This window comes from Gopherus flavomarginatus, chromosome 8 (genome assembly GCF_025201925.1).
Source record: "Gopherus flavomarginatus isolate rGopFla2 chromosome 8, rGopFla2.mat.asm, whole genome shotgun sequence".
Classification (NCBI taxonomy): Eukaryota; Metazoa; Chordata; order Testudines; family Testudinidae; genus Gopherus; species Gopherus flavomarginatus.
The window spans coordinates 99828248-99848425 of record NC_066624.1 but is presented as its reverse complement, the minus strand read 5'-3'; the positions used below and the strand labels follow the sequence as shown (position 1 = coordinate 99848425).

Below are 20178 nucleotides of genomic sequence, written 5' to 3'. Positions count from 1 at the left end.
AATGGTTTGTCCCCTGTCCAGTACCAAGACAAAACTGGATGGGGTTTCTGACCGGTATTGCAGGTGCAAGGACGCTATTTTGAAGAGCACACTGCTCCACCCCAGTTTGCATGCCCTCATAGGTGTGGGAGGTCATGCCAGCAAAGGTGGGCCCAGACCATTCCCAGAAGTACCAAAATGTCTGATATTCTGGGGATACATGAGTGGCCACCCTAACTAGGCAACAGGCGACCTAAGGGTTAGGTGTTGCAATGCTTAGCCTTTCAACACCTAAAATAACGTTGAGGATTGGTCCTGTGTGTTAGGGAGTTTTCCCCTCACCTGTGCCCTAAGGGTGAAAAAAATGTTGTTTTTCAGAGGTGTGACATGAAGACATCAGTAGTATGAGACTGTTTTGGAGGCCACAAGATTGCTTCAGAAATGCTGAGTCACAGCCAGAATATTGGTTTCAAAGCAGGAAACCTTGATCCTGTGAAAATGTTCTGCTACAATGACCTTGTCTTCCTTGATTTTTGTTCTATCAAATGATAAATGTCAATTTCATCTGTTCTGGTTGAGCAATAGTTGAGCCCTGCACCATAGTTGTCATGCAGCATTCTGAAGATAGACACCAGACCTGCTGTGTTCTTCACTAAAAGAGATTTTTTTCACTAACATACAGGGATTTTCTTTATGGCAAGTATTTTATATATATATATATATATAATTATTTACTAAGCTGGCTTCTAGATGGTTGAACTTTTAGATCCTTCTCCATCCACATTCTTTCTACCTTCCACTTCTTTTTTATTCCTGAATTCCTGTCCTCTCTTTCCCTTTTTACTCATATTTTTTTTAATGGTGTTGATGACATTACTTTGAAAGTGTCCTGCTGTGCTATTTTGTCACGTCTTCCAGCTGGGGCCTCCAGTCACAGAACTCCATTCTTCTGGGGCTTATAAAGAAGAGAGGGTGCAGGGAGAAGATTTAAAATAAAAATAAATCCACAATTTTTTAAAGCAGCAGGAGCCAAATATGGCTCGAAGAGTCTGACTTAGACTATGTCTACATTGTCCCGGGGATCTACAGAACACTGATCCAAATCCAGTGGATCTTTGGCCATGTGAGTAAGATGACTTGGCTTTATGCTCTCTGCTGGCCCACCACTATTACCGCCATAGCTGATGCATTTCAGCACTTCCACTTGCTCTGAGCCCATGGCTGGACCCTGGGGCTCTCACTGGGCAAGGAGAGCGAACTGCGTAATGACTGTAAACAGCCATTGTCAGCCCTTAAAAGCACCCTCAATATTTGAGCCATCTTGGAGGGGGAACATGTCTCAGCAGCTCCAAATTCTCCAGCCTGGCTACTCCCATTATTTCTGCGCTGCCATGTAGAACTTCTGTGGGGGGAACAGTGACAACTCTAAAAAGAATAGGAGTACTTGTGGCACCTTAGAGACTAACATATTTATTTGAGTATAAGCTTTCGTGGGCTACAGCCCACTTTTTCAGATGCATAGAATGGAACATATATTGAGGAGATATATATACACACACAGAGAGCATGAAAAGGTGGGAGTTGTCTTACCAACTCTGAGAGGCCAATTAAGTAAGGCCATGTCTACATCTAAAATTTTGCAGCGCTGGTTGTTACAGCTGTATTAGTACAGCTGTATAGGGCCAGCGCTGCAGAGTGGCCACACTTACAGCAACCAGCGCTGCAAGTGGTGTTAGATGTGGCCACACTGCAGCGCTGTTGGGCGGCTTCAAGGGGTTTTGGGGAAGGCGAGAGCAAACCGGGGAAGGAGACCAGCTTCGCCGCGGTTTGCTCTCGCGTTCCGCGAACCACCCTGCAAACCGCAGGGAAGGAGACCTGCTTGCTCGGGGGTTCGGCGAACGCGAGAGCAAACCGGGGAAGGAGACCAGCTTCGCCGCGGTTTGCTCTCGCGTTCCGCGAACCACCCTGCAAACCGCAGGGAAGGAGACCTGCTTGCTCGGGGGTTCGGCGAACGCGAGAGCAAACCGGGGAAGGAGACCAGCTTCGCCGCGGTTTGCTCTCGCGTTCCCCGAGCAAGCAGGTCTCCTTCCCTGCGGTTTGCAGGGTGGTTCGCGGAACGCGAGAGCAAACCGCTGCGAAGCTGGTCTCCTTTCCTGGTTTGCTCTCGCCTTCCCGGAACCACCCAGCAAACCTCAGGGAAGGAGACCTGCTTGCTCGGGGGTTCAGGGAACGCGAGAGCAAACCGGGGAAGGAGACCAGCTTGATTACCAGAGGCTTCCTCAGGTATGCTGGGATACCTGCTTATTCCACGGAGGTCAAGAAAAGCGCTGGTAAGTGACTATACTTGATTACCAGCGCTGGATCACCAGCGCTGGATCCTCTACACCCGAGACAAAACGGGAGTACGGCCAGCGCTGCAAACAGGGAGTTGCAGCGCTGGTGGTGCCCTGCAGATGTGTACACCTCCTAAGTTGCAGCGCTGTAACTCCCTCACCAGCGCTGCAACTTTCTGATGTAGACAAGCCCTAAGAGAAAAAAACTTTTGAAGCGATAATCAAGACAGTACAGACAGTTTGATAAGAAGTGTGAGAATCCTTACAAGGGGAGATAGATTCAATGTTTGTAATGGCTCGGCCATTCCCAGTCCCTATTCAAGCCTAAGTTGATTGCATTTAGTTTGCATATCAATTCCAGCTCAGCAGTTTCTCGCTGGAGTCTGTTTTTGAAGCTTTTCTGTTGCAAAATTGCCACCCGCAGGTCTGTCATTGAATGACCAGATAGGTTAAAGTGTTCTCCTACTGGTTTTTGGGTGTTATGATTCCTAATGTCAGATTTGTATCCATTACTTCTTTTGCGTAGAGACTGTCTGGTTTGGCCAATGTACATGGCAGAGGGGCATTGCTGGCACATGATAGCATATATCACATTGGTAGATGTGCAGGTGAATGAGACCCTGATGGTATGGCTGATGTGATTAGGTCCTATGATGATGTTGCTTGAATAGATAAGTGGACAGAATTGGCATCAGGATTTGTTGCAAGGATAGGTTCCTGGGTTAGTGTTTTTGTTCAGTGATGTGTGGTTGCTGGTGAGTATTTGCTTCAGGTTGGGGGCTTGTCTGTAAGCAAGGACAGGTCTGTCTCCCATAGTGACAACTATGGTTGCAATTCATCCCTCCATCAGTGCAAAGCCCAGATCAGAGACTAATGAAGGAAGTAGAGGGCTGATTGAACCAGCTCCTGTATGCTGGAATTGCCACGGATACTTCAGGCCCTTATGGGCCTTATTTATATTGTGGTAGCACCTAGAGGCCCAGGCAGGGCCCTACTGGGTTAGGCGCTATATAAAACAAAAAGATGGTCCTTGCCCCAAAGAGCTTGTAGTTGAAATGTAAGACAAGCTACAACAGGTGGATCCAGACAGGAGAAAGACAGGCTGATAACAGGATTTATGCACAGCCAGGGCTAGTGCAACCATTTAGGCAACCTAGGCAGTTGCCTAGGGTGCTAGGATTTGGGGGGCAGCATTTTCTTCCGCAGCGACTCCAGCGGCCGGATCTTCGGCCGCCCCGCTCGCCACCGGCATTTAGGCAGAGGGAGCTGGGGCAGGGGAGTGCAGGGAGGGCCGCCTGCAGCAAGTAAGGGGGTGGGGGGCGCATGCAGAGGAACTCCCCGCCCCAGCTCACCCCTGCTCTGCCTCCTCCCCGAGCATGCTGTGGCTGCTTCACTTCTCCCGCCTCCCAGGTTGCGGCGCGAAACATCCTTGCACTGGCTCTGTGTACAGCATGATAAGAGTGGTCACAGCTGCCATTCAGCACCTGAGGAACGCCCATGGCAGCAGACTGTTGTAGCCCTATGTTCCCCTGCCAGGAAACACCCTCATGGTAGAGACTCTTATGGAGAGAGGGCAAAGCCAGTTCTGCGCTCTGCAGGGAAAGCCAAATACATCTACAATCCTAGCTGTAGCAGAACATGTGTCCACAGGAAATAACTCTTCAAACTGAACTTTGCCTATAAAACATCATGATACCCCCCAAACTTTCACACAACTCTCTGGCACAAAAATCTGATGGTTTAAAATCTCATTTTTTCTCTGGCACAAGTCCCGTTGCATTTGTTTCTTTTCATTAATATTGTTTAAATAGTGATGCTGTAGCATTATTAACATCTTTTAGTCACAAGTTTCATGACAAATGTAAATTTAATCATTCCCTCAGAGCATCTTAAAATGTTTTCCAATATTCTGCTTTAGATAAACTTGTCTAAAAAAAATCCTCACCCTATCTCCTTCTGAGCTACTTTATTCTGCAGAAGTTGACCTCCTTGTGTAGCTCAATTTGAAATTGTATCAAACAAGGGACATTTAAAAAAATCCACAACATAAAGTCCAATTCTTTCAGCAAGCAGCAAGTCTAGAATGACCCAACTACAATACTTCCATTGTGTCGAGACATTTGAAGGTATCACGACTTCTGCATGATACTTAGTGCAGTTTAGGTGTGGAATTCAGAGTTTATTGGAGAGGAAAAAAGATATTTTACTCTTAAATCTGTAGTTCTGTTGCAACTGGTGATCCCAGGCTTTTCATTAAAAAAAAAAAATGTTCAATGAATTGCCAGCAGAGGGCACACTGGAAAGCAAGTGATGAATTAAAGCTCCTGATTGAGTGTTTTTGCCTTGAATGAAGAAAAGATGTTTTTAAAAAGAAAATAGTACACAAATGAAAATGTGCTTATAGGAACTGAATTGTTTATATGCAGTTCAAAGTAAATCTGCTTCCTGACTCACAAATGCTTCAATGGAATCCATGCTAATCCAGTGTCTTTATGCTGTGAGAGACCCACAGCCCTCTCCTCTCCCAATCACAGCTGGACACACCTGCTGTGTTTTGCATACCGCAAGATTATTTTTCAGGAGAGCTAGTTGTGGTCAGTTAGCATTCGGACCTTGCCGACCAATTGTTGGGGGAGGTGCATGTGTCTGAGTCTCACTTTTGCTTGCTGCAGGCATCCTTGCATGATTCCCTTTCTTTATTGCACAGGGGGCGTATTTCTCAGGACCAAAACAGGAATGAGCAAATTTAGGGCTAGATCCTCCAAATGAATAATAATACATAGCTCTTAGATAGCACTTTTCATCACTGAATCGGAAGTCAGGAATATTACCCCTATTTTACAGATGGGAAAACTAAGGCACACAAAGGGGAAGTGACTTGCCCAAAGTCACCCAGAAGCAGAGCCAGGACTAGAACCCAAATTGTCTCAGTCCTAGTCCAGTGCTCTAGCCAGTAAACAGATGGGCTGTGTAAGGGCAGAGGTGTATCTTGATGGTTCCATTTACAGAATCTAACTTTAATGGTCCACTGTGTCTGTGATGATGCCTAGGTGGGTGGAGTGCATAATGGCAATCCCCGTGCTCTAGGAAATGCTTCTTCCTTGTGTTTGCAAATCATCCCAGATGAGTGGCAGTGGGAGAGGCATGCCAATTGACCCACCCATACAGTGCACCCAGCCAACCAGATAGCACCATCCAAAGAAATGTGGTATACATACTCCGCTGGTTGCTGGGAGGAGAAACTGGGTTCGTCTACACAGTAAAACAGTAAACAAACAATAATTGCAGCAGCAAGTCTCAGAGCCCAGGTCTAAAGACCTGGTCTCCACTATGGTTAGGGTGACCAGACAGCAAGTGTGAAAAATCGGGACAGGGGGTGGGGGGCAATATGACCCCATATAAAAAAAAGTTTCTAATATTGGGACTGTCGCTATAAAATCAGAACATCTGGTCACCCTAGCTATGGTGCTGAAAATTGCCATGTAGAGAGTCCAGCTCAGGCTGGAGCTTGGGCTCTGAAGCCAGGGAGGGGATGGGTTTCACAGCCCATGCCTGAATGTTTACACAACTATTTATAGCACTGTAGCATGAGGCTGGGTCTGTAGGCCCAGTTTCTGAGACTTGCTGCCACGGGTTTGTTCTTCCTGTGTGGGCATTTCCATTGTGGCTGCTGAGACAGAATTTCCCCTAGAGCTCCCTCTGGAGGAATGCAGCTCCCTAAAAGGGCCAGTCTGTAAATTACAATTAATGAGAATGATGATATCTACCCTCCTTTGTGAAACACTTTGAGGCCGATGGATGGAATGTGGTAAATAAGAGCCAAGTATTATTATTCTTTACTTTGTACTGGCCCAATAATCAAGGTTTCTCACTACAGAGAAGGGACTAGGGGCCACTGTGTTTTTACCACTAGTGTCATGGAGACCGGCTCTGAGCTGCATTTAGAAGACACTATGCTGTCTACACTGGCACGGCCATCATTGATATTGCTGAGAGAGCTACAATGGGTACAGTGAGATATGGGGACAACTTAAGAAAAACCGCAAAGTAAAGACAGCCTAGGGGTACCATGTATCATGATGGTTTAAAAATATCCCTGTCCATAATAGTACCTCTATGCTGGAGAAAGGTCATGAAGCACAGAATCATGGCCAACAATCATGAGCCTGGTTGCAACATGTTTCAGGCCAAAGTAGGAACAGGGTTAATGCTACAGCCAGGCCCAGCCTTTGGCCTTGGTCTACACTAAACCATGTTTACATTATATAAGCCATCTTATAACATGTGTTGTGCACATAAGAAGGGGAAAAAACTCCATGGCAGGGGTATAAATGTGTTTTCCTAGTGTTTTTTATAACACACAGGAAAACACATTTGTACTGCCATGGAGTTTTTTCCCCCGCTTGTGAGGATAACACGTATTCTAAGATAATAATTTGGTCTGCATTGTAGGCAGGAGAGATCTAGAATTGGTTGCAAGAGCAAGAGTCTAATTTGGCAGCTCAGTCCTTTGTACTATATATTTGACCTGCAAGACAGTCCTATGTACAACATGTGATGCTGTATTTTTAGAGTTAAATCAAACAGTAGCTAAGAATGAATACTGGGGTATTTAAAATGTTTGTTGACTGCAAGCCAAAGTGACATTGCCTCCTTATGCATCTGCTGTCTGGAACGATTATGTTCTTTACACAAGAAGAGACTAATTAAGGAGTTCATTAAGCAGAAATAATAACCAGACTTCTGCTGCAGCCAGTCAAAATCAGTCAGTTCATCGCTGCAGAAAGCCATTGGAGCCTTCTGAAGAAATCTGCATGGATTTAATAACTTTATTATATGCTTCTTCCTACCTCCCACTGCACTCTTATGTCTCATCTATGTTCTAGAGATACCATGTTGCAGGATCTGATTACCTCATGGTATCAACATGTTTAAAATATGGTTTGGTCATCTTGAGTGGGCAGGACCAAGTCATGCTCCTGGATCATGCTGAAGTCTTGAAGGCTTCCACATGCACTTGCATACTTTCCTGATCTCCTTTCAGGAAGAATGACAAGTAGATCTACATAATGGCACAACACCCCCCAGACCACACTATATCCATGCTGGGTCGCCTAGCTCAGCTTGTCTAGTCACAGAAGCAGGGTAGGATTGTTCCACAGATTTCTGTGGATTTATCCCCAATGTACCTGGAGTAGGCAAGATCAAAGACAGGACCCACAATGTGAAAGTGACCAGTGTCAAAGGGAAGGGGGTGAAATGCAAGAAGCGGGAAACCAATAGCCTATGTGGGGAAGAATACATTAAAAAAATTAAGTTACTAGTTATCTAACATTAACAACAATAACTACAAAAGGAATAAAATTTATATGGAGCCAAGTCTTACTGTTATAGTAGTACAGATCTGGAGTAACTTCATTAAGATTAACAGAGGGCTTGTCTACATGATGCATTAGTTCACACTAGCGAGATATGAATTCTAGTGTGCACTAGCAAGATGTGAATTCTAGTGTGCACTAGCATGTTGCACACTAGCTGTCCTGCATGGACTCTGCTGGTGTGCTCAAAAAGTTCCTGTCGCAGCCCTAAGGTCTTTATTCCAACATGGAGTCTGTATGGCCAATTGTCGGTCATCTAGAGGTCACACTGGTACTATGTGCAACACCGTGGTGCGGTGTGCAACATTAGAGTGCCGTGTGCATTTTCCCAGTCTTTTTTCCTGGTCACCTAGGGGCCAGGCTAGTGCCGTGTGCAGTCTCCTGCTCTTCTGCCTGGTAACCCAGGGGTCAGGTTAGTGCTGTGTGCATAACAGCAGCGTGCCGTGGGCAAAGGGATCCAATCTGACCAATCGTAGTTCAGTTCAAAAGGTCAGATTAGGGTTGTGTGCAAAACCATGCTAGTGTGCTGGGTGCAGCTTCTAGCAGTTTCTAGTGTGCCATGTGCAAATTCTATCTACGTAAGGGGCAACAGCTCGGAACCTGGAGGGCGTAGGAGCTAGGGACCAATCAGATCCTGACAAGTGTAAAAAGGGCCTTTGAATAAAACCATGCCTCGGGCCAGGATCTGCAGGAGTATCCACGTACTGACTGAAGGACCTGATCAACCCTTCGGCCAAGGGTCTCCTCCGGATATAGCCGGCTCGGGACGTGTCGTTTTATTGCTTTTTCAACGTTATCTTCTACGGATTCGGTATGCTCCTGGTGTCTGTTCTGCTGGTCAGCTGCGCCTGGAATACGGTACTCGCTTTCTAATTTTTCTTTCTGTGCTTTGCTTAGCCTCCTCTCTTTTCTCCTCTCTTATTTGGTACAGAACTGCATGTATTGTTGTTATCTAATGTAAAGTTGTGTATATATGGTATATAGGAACTGAGTTGTTGTAATAACTGCTATTGAAGCTAATTGGTGTATTTAATAGTAATATTTGGTTAGTGTGCACACAGTTTATTTTATTTGGTGTATTCGTTTACCTTTTTTAAAGAACGGTTAATTTTGAATTATTTGGTTCCTTGTTGATGAATGTAAATAGATTGCTTCAGGTTGTGTAAAGGTTTCTTGCTCCAATGGTACTGTTGGTAAAAGTGCTCCTCCCCAGCCCAAGTTGTGATTTTCTCCCTGTTAATAAACGGTTACGTAGTGTTTTGAAGTTTACATTTGTCTGGTCTTAATTTTCCTCTCTCAATTAAAAAAGTCACCGAACCTGCATTAGGGACGGACAGTTCCCTTGTGTGTGTTAATGTAGTCCCGTTTCAAATAATACTACATTAAATACGCAATACGGAACTTTTAACGTGCACCAACAGGGTCCACATTGACCAATTAGTGTGCAACATGCTAGTGCACACTAGAATTCACATCCCTCTGGTGTGGATTAATGCACTATATTGCACACCAGATGACTCAGACTCACAGACTTTAAGCTCAGAAGGAACCATCAGACTCAGAGCTTCTGTTCTAGTGTTACTCTCTGGTTCTCATGTGCTAGCACAATTCTTGCATGTTTGCGTCTCCTAGGGACTATTTAAATCTACATGAAAGAAAACATTTGTCTACATTAGGCTTTGTAACAGACACACATGACCCACCCCCATCTCTCTTCCTTTTGGTCTTTTCTTTAACACCAACATTTTGGGTCAAAACTACTTTTTGGTGGCACTTTACTGTGATTCTACCCTAAGTAGCTGGGAATGGGCGACAGGATGGATTGATGATTACCTGTTCTGTTCATTCCTTCTGGGGCACCTGGCATTGGCCACTGTCGGAAGACAGGATACTGGGCTAGATGGACCTTTCGTCTGACCCAGTATGGCCGTTCTTATGTTCTTAAGACAAGATTATGGGAAAATGGCGCCTTCTGTCAAAGTAATTTTTATTCCAGAATAGTATCCCCACAAGGGATTTATACCAGTATAGCTATCGATAGCTATGCTGTTTATTTTCTCCATGTAGACAAGCTCTTAGGCCTAGTCGACACTTAAATCTTAGTTTGACATCGCTACAGTGCTCAGGGGTATGAAAAATCCCACTCCTGAGCCCTGTAGCTATGCCAACCTCACCTCTGGTGTAGGTGCATCTATGCTGACAGAAGGATACTTCTGTTGACCTAGCTATTGTTGCTCTGGAAGGTGTTCTACAGAGATGGGAAAAAACCTTTCAGTCACTGTAGGCTGTATCTACGATTTGAGGTTATGCTGGCCCAGATATGGTGCTGTAACTATGTTTCTGTAGTCCCCATTGTGTAGACATGGCCTTAGCCTGTAAAGGTCTCCCTTATCTGAAATAGTCACAAATTATAATAGTTTACAGCTGATGCTTTTTGCTTTAAGTATGTGTGGGAGTGTGTTTTAGGTCTGATATCAGTGCTATCTTCCATCATTCTGCTGCCGATGTGTAAGCCTGGAAGGAATCAAGGTCCCTCTCCAGCAGCTGTATCGGTTCTGTAATACTAACAAAAGTAAAAAGTAGTAAATACTCACTGTATTTGCTAACAAAAATAGAACCTTGAATATCTACAAGGAGGAGACACAGTACATACAACAGTGTGCTCTTTTTTTCTTTGATCATCACACAGTCTAAGACGCTTTGATACTAGTTGGTGACTCCACTGTACAGTGTATGTGCATTACTGCGGTAGCATCCACATGCCCCATTCAGGACTGGAGCTCCACTATGTGCCGGGAGGGTTTAGAGTCTAAGGCCAGGAGCCTGTAACCTCTTATGTGCAGGTAAGACTGCTGTGCCTGCATGAACCCCATTGAAGTCAATAAGGCTCTGCAATGATGCACCAGATCACATCTGCAAGAAGCTCCAGGACTAATGACTAAAAGTGACAAACACATACTCATGACTAATAAACATGTAACTTTACTCTTACCTGTGCCAGTAACTAGCTTTTAAAAAGCCTTTAGGCCTCCTCTTCTTCTCACAGAAGAAACTCTTATTATGCAAATTTAAAAGCAGGAATAAGAGCAGGAAATGTAAGGGGAACTTGACACCTTGGATCTGCCTGATCTTATTCCTCCTAGACCTGCCTGTTGACAAGTCTTCCTGTACTTTTGTCAGATGTTAAAATGAAAGAGGCTGTTATGGCTACAGCCTCATTCTGACACCATTTGACTTCATTTCCTAGACCTGCCTTTCTACCCTCCTGTGTGAAATTAATCTTGGCAAAACCTTTAGTGAATTAAATGGCTCCACAAGTGTTCTATTGGCTCAAATCATGTTTAAAATCCACTGTCATTTTGATTTATATCGAAAAGAGGCACTAGGGCAGGCCAATTATCCTCTCTTTTATTTGCCTTCTTGTGCATTGAGCCTTTGGCTACTAAAATTAAATTGGAAAACACAATTAAGAGAATAACTGTAGCAAACTTGCAAAGAAAAATATCGTTCTCTGCTGACAGTAGTATTCTTCATATTGCTAATCCTCTGCAGATCTATCTGTGCTATTAGATTTGATAGATGCATGTTACTTTCTCAAGACACCAAATTAATTAATCATATGCCCAGCTACAGAAGGAGGAAAAGAGGAGATGTGGCCAGATGATAGGAGGATAATGAGATTTTTTTTTTTCCCAAATGGACGTGGTTTGAACCTAAAATACAGTGGCAAAAAGGAGCTTCATAATATGTCCGGCTATCCTGACTTGAAAACTACAGTGTAGAGGGCTATAGAAATGCCTATAACTAAGGTTGCAATCATCTGTGATGAAAAGTTCATGAAATTAGAATTACTGCTGATTTGTGGGTCAAACTCAAAGCAAGGCTGACTGAGTGCATTCAAGGTCAGAACTGAAGTATTTACATATCCCTAACCAGACTGGCTGTCCCTTGATACCTTTTATTTAAGGTTCCCTAAGTGGTTGATGCATTGTGCCAGCTGGGGCCTCTTTCAGTGCATTTTCAAAGTTCAGATGGAGAGTGGCATTAGTGAAGGTCCCCTCCTGCAAACCTCAGGAAGTCAGATAGGGAAGATCACCAATGGATTGTAGTTTCCTTAGGCAGTCAGTGATGTCTCAAAGGTAGCTGGGAGTGCTGGTAGCATAGGGCCTGAGGAGAGAGTCTACATAGCCAGACAATTCTGCTGTCAGAGTGCCAATGTCTGAGATGATTGGTGATTTTCCAGAAAACACCATCCTGGCCACTGTGGATGTAGAAGCCCTCTACACCAACATTCCACATAAAGATGGACTACAAGTCATCAGGAACAGCATCCCCAATAATGTCATGGCAAACCTGGTGACTGAATTTTGGGACTTTGTCCTCACCCACAACTATTTCACATTTGGGGACAATGTATACCTTCAAGTCAGCGGCACTACTATGGGTACCTACATGGCCCCACAATATGCCAACATTTTTATGGCTGACTTAGCTTCCTCAGCTCTCGTCCCCTAATGCCCCTACTCTACTTGCACTACATTGATGACATCTTCATCATCTGGATCCATGGAAAAGAAGCTGTTGAGGAATTCCACTAGGATTTCAATAATTTCCATCCCACCATCAACCTCAGCCTGGACCAGTCCACACAAGAGATCCACTTCCTGGACACTACAGTGCAAATAAGTGATGGTCACATAAACCCCACCTTATACCAGAAACCTACTGACTGCTATACTTACCTATGTGCCTCCAGCTTTCATCCAGACCACATCACATGATCCATTGCCTACAGCCACACTCTAGGATACAAAGGCATTTGCTCCAATCCCTCAGACAAACACCTACAAGATCTCTCTCAAGCATTCTTAAAACTACAATACCCACCTGCTGAACTGAAGAAACAGATTGACAGAGCCAGAAGAGTACCCAGAAGTCATCTACTACAAGACAGGCCCAGCAAAGAAAGCAACAGAATGCCACTAGCCGTCACCTTCAGCCCCCAACTAAAACCTCTCCAGCGCTTCATCAAGGATCTACAACCTATCCTGAAGGACGATCCCTCATTCTCACAGACCTTGAGAGACAGGCCAGTCTTCGCTTACAGATAACCCCCCAATCTGAAGCAAATACTCACCAGCAACCACACAACAAAAACACTAACCCAGGAACCCATCCTTGCAACAAAGCCTGCTGCCAACTCTGTCCATATATCTATTCAAGGAATACCATCATAGGACCTAAACACATCAGCCATACTGTCAGGGGCTTGTTCAACTGGACATCTTCCAATGTGATATATGCTATCATGTGCCAACAGTGCCCTCTGCCATGTACATTGGCCAAACTGGGCAATCTCTACACAAAAGAATAAATGGACACAAATCAGATGTCAAGAATTATAACATTCAAAAATCAGTTGGAGAACACGTCAGCCTCCATGGACACTCAATTAGAGACCTAAAAGTCGCAATTCTTCAACAACAAAAAACTTCAAAAACAGATTCCAATGAGAAACTGCAGAACTGGAATTAATTTGCAAACTGGACACCATTAAATTAGGCTTGCAAAAGACTGGAAGGGGATGGGTTATTACACAAACTAAAAACTATTCACTCATGCTAATTTTCCCCACTACTGTTACTCACACCTTCTTGTCAACTGTTTGAAATGGGTCATCCTGATTATCATTACAAAAGTTTTTTTTTCTCCTGCAAATAGCTCACCTTAATTGATTTGTCTGCTTAGAGTTGGTATGGCAACCCTCATCTTTTCATGTTCTCTGTATGTATATATCTTCCTACAATATTTTCTACTCCATGCATCTGATGAAGTGGGTTTTAGCCCATGAAAACTTATACCCAAATAAATTGGTTAGTCTCTAAGGTGCCATAAGTACTCATCATTCTTTTATCAATGACCCTAAAAAACTAGAATGCCTTAATCTTAATAGCACAGTGCCTATTGTCCTTTATCGTCTGAGTAAACAGTAAAGAATCTTTAAAAGAAATAGATAAAGATAAAGCAAATAATCTAGTGAAGTCTGTCATTCCCCACCCTTTCATTAAAGACCTACAGAACTACTCAACACCTTGCAGGTTTGAGCCCTATGATTCTGTGTTGCAGCCCCAAACCTCTCCATATAGAAAACCTACTCCTAGACCATGGAAACACAGCGCTTACATGGAAAGAACAAAAAGTCACATTTAGGACAGGAGGCATATATGAATGTAACAAACTATAGAACCAAGGGTCTGTGGTGCTCAGCTTCAATACCTTCTGCACGAAGCGTGGCCCAGATAGATGGGGATGGCTGAGTTTTGTTCGGGCCCTAAGTGACATCCAATAATGCAGGAAGGATTTGGATTCAGATGTGTGAAGAAAGGAATATGACAGGCTGGCATCTCCATGGGGCAAAATGTAAATTAGAACCAGACATCTCAACTACAAGTGCAACTGTAACACAACATTTCCTGCATTTCTAACTTCTTAATTGTAGTGTTATCAATAGGCAATAAATATACTTTCAAACCACTGATGTCCTGCTACCTCAATATCAGTGTTAAAGTTTTTCTTATGGGCATACTTTTATAGGCTTGCATTCAACATGGAAAGAAGAGCTCCACATTGTTCTTCATCTGCAGTATTTTCTTTAATGTTTGATTGTTACTTGAAAACAACGTGTTTTCTGCAATTCTGGCAACAACTGAGATGTTTTACCAATAATCTTTGCCAGAATGTAGAGACTTGACATGGAGTTGCGTGAAAGTCCCCCAATGGTTTATTTATTAATCCTGATTACTCTTGCTGTCACTGAGAAAACATGAGTGAAACAAACTTAGACTTGGGGAAACTGAAACTTGACACTATATTAACAAATATTCTTTTCCTTAATAGAAAAGAGTCCAGGTCCTCAGTTGGTGTAAATAAGCCTAGCTCTCCTGGTTGCAGTAAGTCTATGCTGACTTACACCAGCTGAGAATCTGACCCAAGACTTGTAAACTTTTTTTGATTACTGGGAAGCTGCCATTTCATTCCCTGATCAACTTTCAGAGCAATATTTTGGTTCTGGCAACACCAAAGATCATGGATTATCACAGGTTAGAAAGAAGTCAGTAGATTTCTCTTACCTATTGTCTTAATTCTATGATTCTATGAATTACAGATTTGTGATCATCATCAAGCACATTAATACCCAAAGTTCACTGAACTAACATGACTCATTTCAATTTAAATTCACACAACATGTGTAATAACATGGTTGGGGGTATTAAAGCAAGATTAGTACTTTGGACATGCAACTAGGAGTCAGAACTTCTGGGTTTTTTTCCCATCTCTGTAATGGATGGCTTACCAAAGATCCCTATATGAGTTAAGGTCTGAAAGTTTAGGCCTTAACCTCTCTGTGTTTGTTTACCTATCTCAAAGGTTGTAAGAGACTCTCTGGGAACTGATCCTGTCTCTCTCTCACTGGCATGGCATGCTAATTATAGAATATCAGAGTTGGAAGGGACCTCAGGAGATCATCTAGTTCAACCCCCTGCTCAAAGCAGGACCAATCCCCAACTAACTACAAAGCCATCTCAGGGTGGCAAACTTAACACATAACTACTAAAATACTTGCTTGAATAAGAAATATTGACCCTAATGTGAACTGTAGCTTTCTGCACAGCCAGTATAAACCATATATTTTCAGTTGAATGAGTGCAGTTGTATGTCTGTGAGGCTAGTAGGCGCAGTCCTGCACTCTCTTTCAGAGCCCTAATGAAGTCTACACTCCCATTGTTTTCTGAGGGAGTTTTTTTCCTGGTGAGTACTACAAAACTTGGCACTAGTTCAGGGAATAGTTATCAGGAAACTAGATGCTACCTGAGACTGTGGAATTCCCCGTCCCAGTAGCTGAAGGAACAACAGTCAGAGTTCATCAATACAAAAGTGAACACCACCTTTGCTGGTGTATAGGGTAGCTCTAGGTCCTAGAGGCAGCATGGCCTAGTCGATAGGATTACTGGATTGGAACTGTGGAGATGTGGATTCTATTCGTGGCTCTGGTCTGCTAGGTGATCCTGGGCAGGCCACTTCTCTGTGCCTCAGTTTCCCCATCTGTAAAATGGGGAAATATTACTGCCCTCCTCTGTAAAGCTCTTTAATATTTACTGATGAAAAGTTCTATAAAAGAGTTAGGTATTATTTATTATTAACATTAGTGGATCTATGCTGGTTTATATCAGCTAAGGACCTGGTCCAAAGATTTTGCATTATAGTAACTATTGCATTTACAAGCTCTTTTCCCTCCATCAGATGCTTATCTTACTGCATAGCAAATGTCTCAAGGTTATTGAAACTTGATACTTCAGACACTTTGGAGGGGGGTGATTAGCTATTAATAGGAAGAATACCATGTATTTTAGCTTTAAATATTTCTAGTCTGAAAAGTGACTGTACAAATATATTTGCAGATCCCTTTAGCTAATAGCTTTCAACGATTTCTGTATCAAATGTGCTTCATTTCCACACAAAAAGTTCTTTCCAACTTCCAGCTCTGCAAACTCATGCTTGGGTGTTTGAATCAAGCTGGATTCCTTCCATCTCATTCGTCATCACCAATGATAAAGTAACACCTGTGTAATCCCATTGTCTTCAGCTGACTGGCATTTAATAACAATTACACTGGTGATGCATAAGAAGGAAGTGAATCCAATGATGTTGGCTCTCTGTGATTAACAGATTTACAAAAATTAGTAAATATTTATTTCACTAAAGTCAGCAGATACACAGGGGGGCAAGTCTGATTAGCATCCAGAACACCTATTCTGGAGTAAAGTCACTTTTATTCCAGAATAAAGTATCTACATGGAGGAGTTCTACTAGCTGTGCTGTAGTCAGTTTTCCTGTATAGGCAAACCTTAAGTCAGAGCAACAAGAAACAAACCATTAATATGCTTTACAGAGACAAGGTGGGTGCGGCAATATCTTTTACTGGGCCAAGTTCTGCTTGCAAGAGAGACACGCTTTTGAGCTTATACAGAGCTCTTCCTCAGGTCTGGACAGATATTAAAAGATATTACCTCATCCACCTTGTCTCTCTAGTATCCTGGGGCCAACACAGCTACAACACCGCATACAGTTAACATTTTACAGCAGCCCAGTCTTAAATAGCAATAAGATAACAGTGTTTGCTTCAAGCGAATCCTCTCAAGGTCTATGGCAGCCAAGAACTTCTCTCCCTCATAGGCAGAAAGAGTTCAACCACGCTAAAAGCCATCTTATTACTAAGGGAAGATCCTCTAAGGACAAAACTTACCTCAGTGCCCAGGGGTAAGCTTCACCCTTACAGAGTACAGAGTAAGTCCAGAGTAAGTACAGAGCTCTCTGCCTTCTGTAGGGCTACTCTTTCTAGCTTCACCTGGGTCATATGCTCCTTCCTATTCTCTGCATTAGCCTCTTTAATTCTCATGTGCTCATGTGTAAACATCATCACACCACTGTAAAGTAAATTTAGTTTTCGGCAGAGGTCAATGCCTCCCCTCCACTCCACATATGCATGCCTTTCTTGTGGGTCAGAAGTGGTTGTGTAAATGATTAAATCCAGATCTCACATATTTATTCAGTATCAGTGATTTTATAAGACTTCCTCAGTTGGCAAGTCAAGACAAGATTTTTTCTACCTGCCAGCACTATGAGCTGAGTCTGGTATCTGAAAATCAGGCTGAGTTCCTTGCGCACTGTGCATCATTAATATTGAACTGAAGTGGAGGAACCGGTAGGGCTAAAGCAGCATGACCAAGAATGAGTTGATTTATTCCAGTCTCTTAATATTTTTGCCTTTTTTTTTTTGCATTTGAAAAGAACCAGATTTCACCCACAGCATACCACAAGTGTCCCCCTAAGACCAGTACCTCCCCTCCAACCTCCTATAGCATCCAGCCTTCTACAAATTACTCTGTCTGAGTCTTGCTGGTGAGCAGAGATTCTAGAATTAGAACACAGCTGACAATTCTGTTGATATTGCCGGAGTCAGAGTACAATACAATGCAGCTCCCTCTTCTGCGGCTATACAAATTTGGCACTATATTCAGAAGGCACCTCAAGCTGGACAGGAATGGAGGCACCTAAAGAAGAGTTGTTAGGTGGGGAGAGGACTGATCGTCTCACAGAGAAGATAGGAAAGAACTAGGCTGGGAACAAAGTCTCAGTTCCCCTAACACTAAAACTGACCTCATTCCCCCTACCTGCAATAATGTCCCTGGCCCTAGCAAAGAGCAGAAACAATGTAAGAATCCATGAGGGCTGTTTGGAGATGATGCTGTCTGCATACATAGATGTGAGAGTGAGAGGGGGAGAATATTACAGTTTTATTAGGAGTATAGCTCAGTAAGAGTCCCTCTGTTAAATTTAAATCCAAAGAGGCAAAGATAACATAAAAACTCGTCTTTCATGGGCTTTTGAAATTGTACTATATGTTGTTTGGATTTCATGGAAGTCTGAATAAGCTCCTTATACAAGTTTTCAGCTTGCACTGAATTGAAAAGCTTTTACATTTGTTTGTTATTAAAATTACTTAAGACAGACAATCTTATATATGTAAGGAAGAAGTTTGCAAAGGAGATTTGCAGGCCAAATTCATGCCAGGTGGAAACTACACTGGAATTGCATCAGGGATGAATTTGATCATGTATGTTTAAACTGAGCCCTGGTCTACACTGCGGGGTGGAGGGGGAAAAATGATCTAAGTTACGCAACTTCAGCTACGAAGTCGACGTACTTAGATAGACTTTTTTTGGTGTCTTTACCGTGGTGAGTCAACTGCTGCCGCTCCCCCGTCGACTCTGCCTGTGCCTCTCGTGGCACAGGAGTCGATGGGAGAGCGCTCAGAGGTTGATTGATCATGTCTAGACTAGACACGATAAATTGATCCCCACTGGATCCATCACTGCTCACCGATCCAGCAGGTAGTGTAGACATACCCTAAGTAAAGAAATGGTTGGCTGATGCAGCAGTCACCATGATGACATTCCAGATGTGGCATCCTGCCAAGCAAGGCTCAAGATTGCTATTTTAGTTTATGTTGATATGAGCAATATTGGTACATAGATATTATAATTATACATATAAATCTCTGTATATACAGAAGTGTGTGAAAATAAATAAGATGCAGTTTAACTGTTTAAAAGCAGACACACAGCAAAGTATCAATAAGTAGGTAGAAAGTGCTAAGTTAACTGTAGTGCTTTGCATACATTAATTCTTCACAGTCTGACTGTGAGTGAGGTTAGTAAGAGTCCTTTCCCTCACCTCCCCCCTCAGAGAGAGGGAAACTGGTAAAGAAAAGTTAAATTATCCCAAAGTCACAAAGGCAGCTAATGTGAGAGACTGCATTAGAATTTGGAAGTTCTTGGCTCTTAGCCTGGTTCTTGGACCACATCCCCTCAGTAAGCCACTTATTAACTCTCTGTGAAAGGCAGGATTCTGATGTAAATCTGATCCTCAGGCCCCAAAGAAGAAAGTGGAGAGACCACCTACTACTAAAAAGAACAGGAGTACTTGTGGCACCTTAGAGACTAACAAATTTATTTGAGCATAAGCTTTCATGGGCTACAGCCCACTTCATCGGATGCTTGTAGCCCTCAAATACTCCTGTTCTTTTTGCTGATACAGACTAACACAGCTGCTACTCTGACACCTATTATTAATTTATTAAGGGCTTGATGGTGACTTGAACTGTCCCCAGTACAAGGGAATAAGATCCCTATGTGGGCTACTCAGACCATGAGCTGGGTAGTGAGCAGTCTGAAATGGGGATTTGTTTGTTTTAAATGTCAAGCCTTTAAAAGGTTCAGGCTGGAGAAAGCCTGGTTTGTCTAAAGTACATGAGAATCTCATTGCAAATTTTCTTGCTTGCAATAAGGTGCAGCTATTGATCATGGTTCATGTTGTTGCTGTGCTGGAAAGGTAGGTTTGGCAGTACATCAGGATTAAAGATCCAGCTGAAAATGCAGGGTTGTAAAAGCCCAAAAACAACAGGATCAACCCTAATCCCATACGCTCAGATTGCTGCTTTTGCTCTTCATGCAAATCTCCTGTTTATGCCAATGAGAATTATGGATATCCATCAAGAAAAGCAAAGGGCATGCTGAACATTACTAATCAGAGATGAACCCCTTCTTAATATGTACCATGGCTGGAATCATAGTTGATATCATATGCCAAAAAACCCTATAAAAATACAGGCCATCATTAATAACATCAAGGGTCATCTAGTGGTGGTGTCAGGCAAGAGTCTGTGTCATAGAGTGGTGGTATCAGGAATGCTTCTGGAGAAGGTGAAGGGCAATCTGGTGTCACAATTCAAGACAGTCTATACCTCTAGTCCACACTACAAGTTCAGTTGCACCCCCCCTAGGTCTCTTGTTTTCGCCTCCCTGGGGCGGAATGTCATGATTCTCACCCTCAGACCAGGATACTAGGCTACAGTCCCCTGTGTGAGG

General features: G+C 43.2%; 1 protein-coding gene across 2 annotated transcripts in view; it reads left to right on the top strand.

Annotated features, from left to right (window-relative positions):
- NCEH1 (neutral cholesterol ester hydrolase 1) overlaps positions 1–20178 on the top strand; it is an 824131-nt gene that overhangs the window by 44801 nt on the left and 759152 nt on the right. The window lies entirely within an intron of this gene.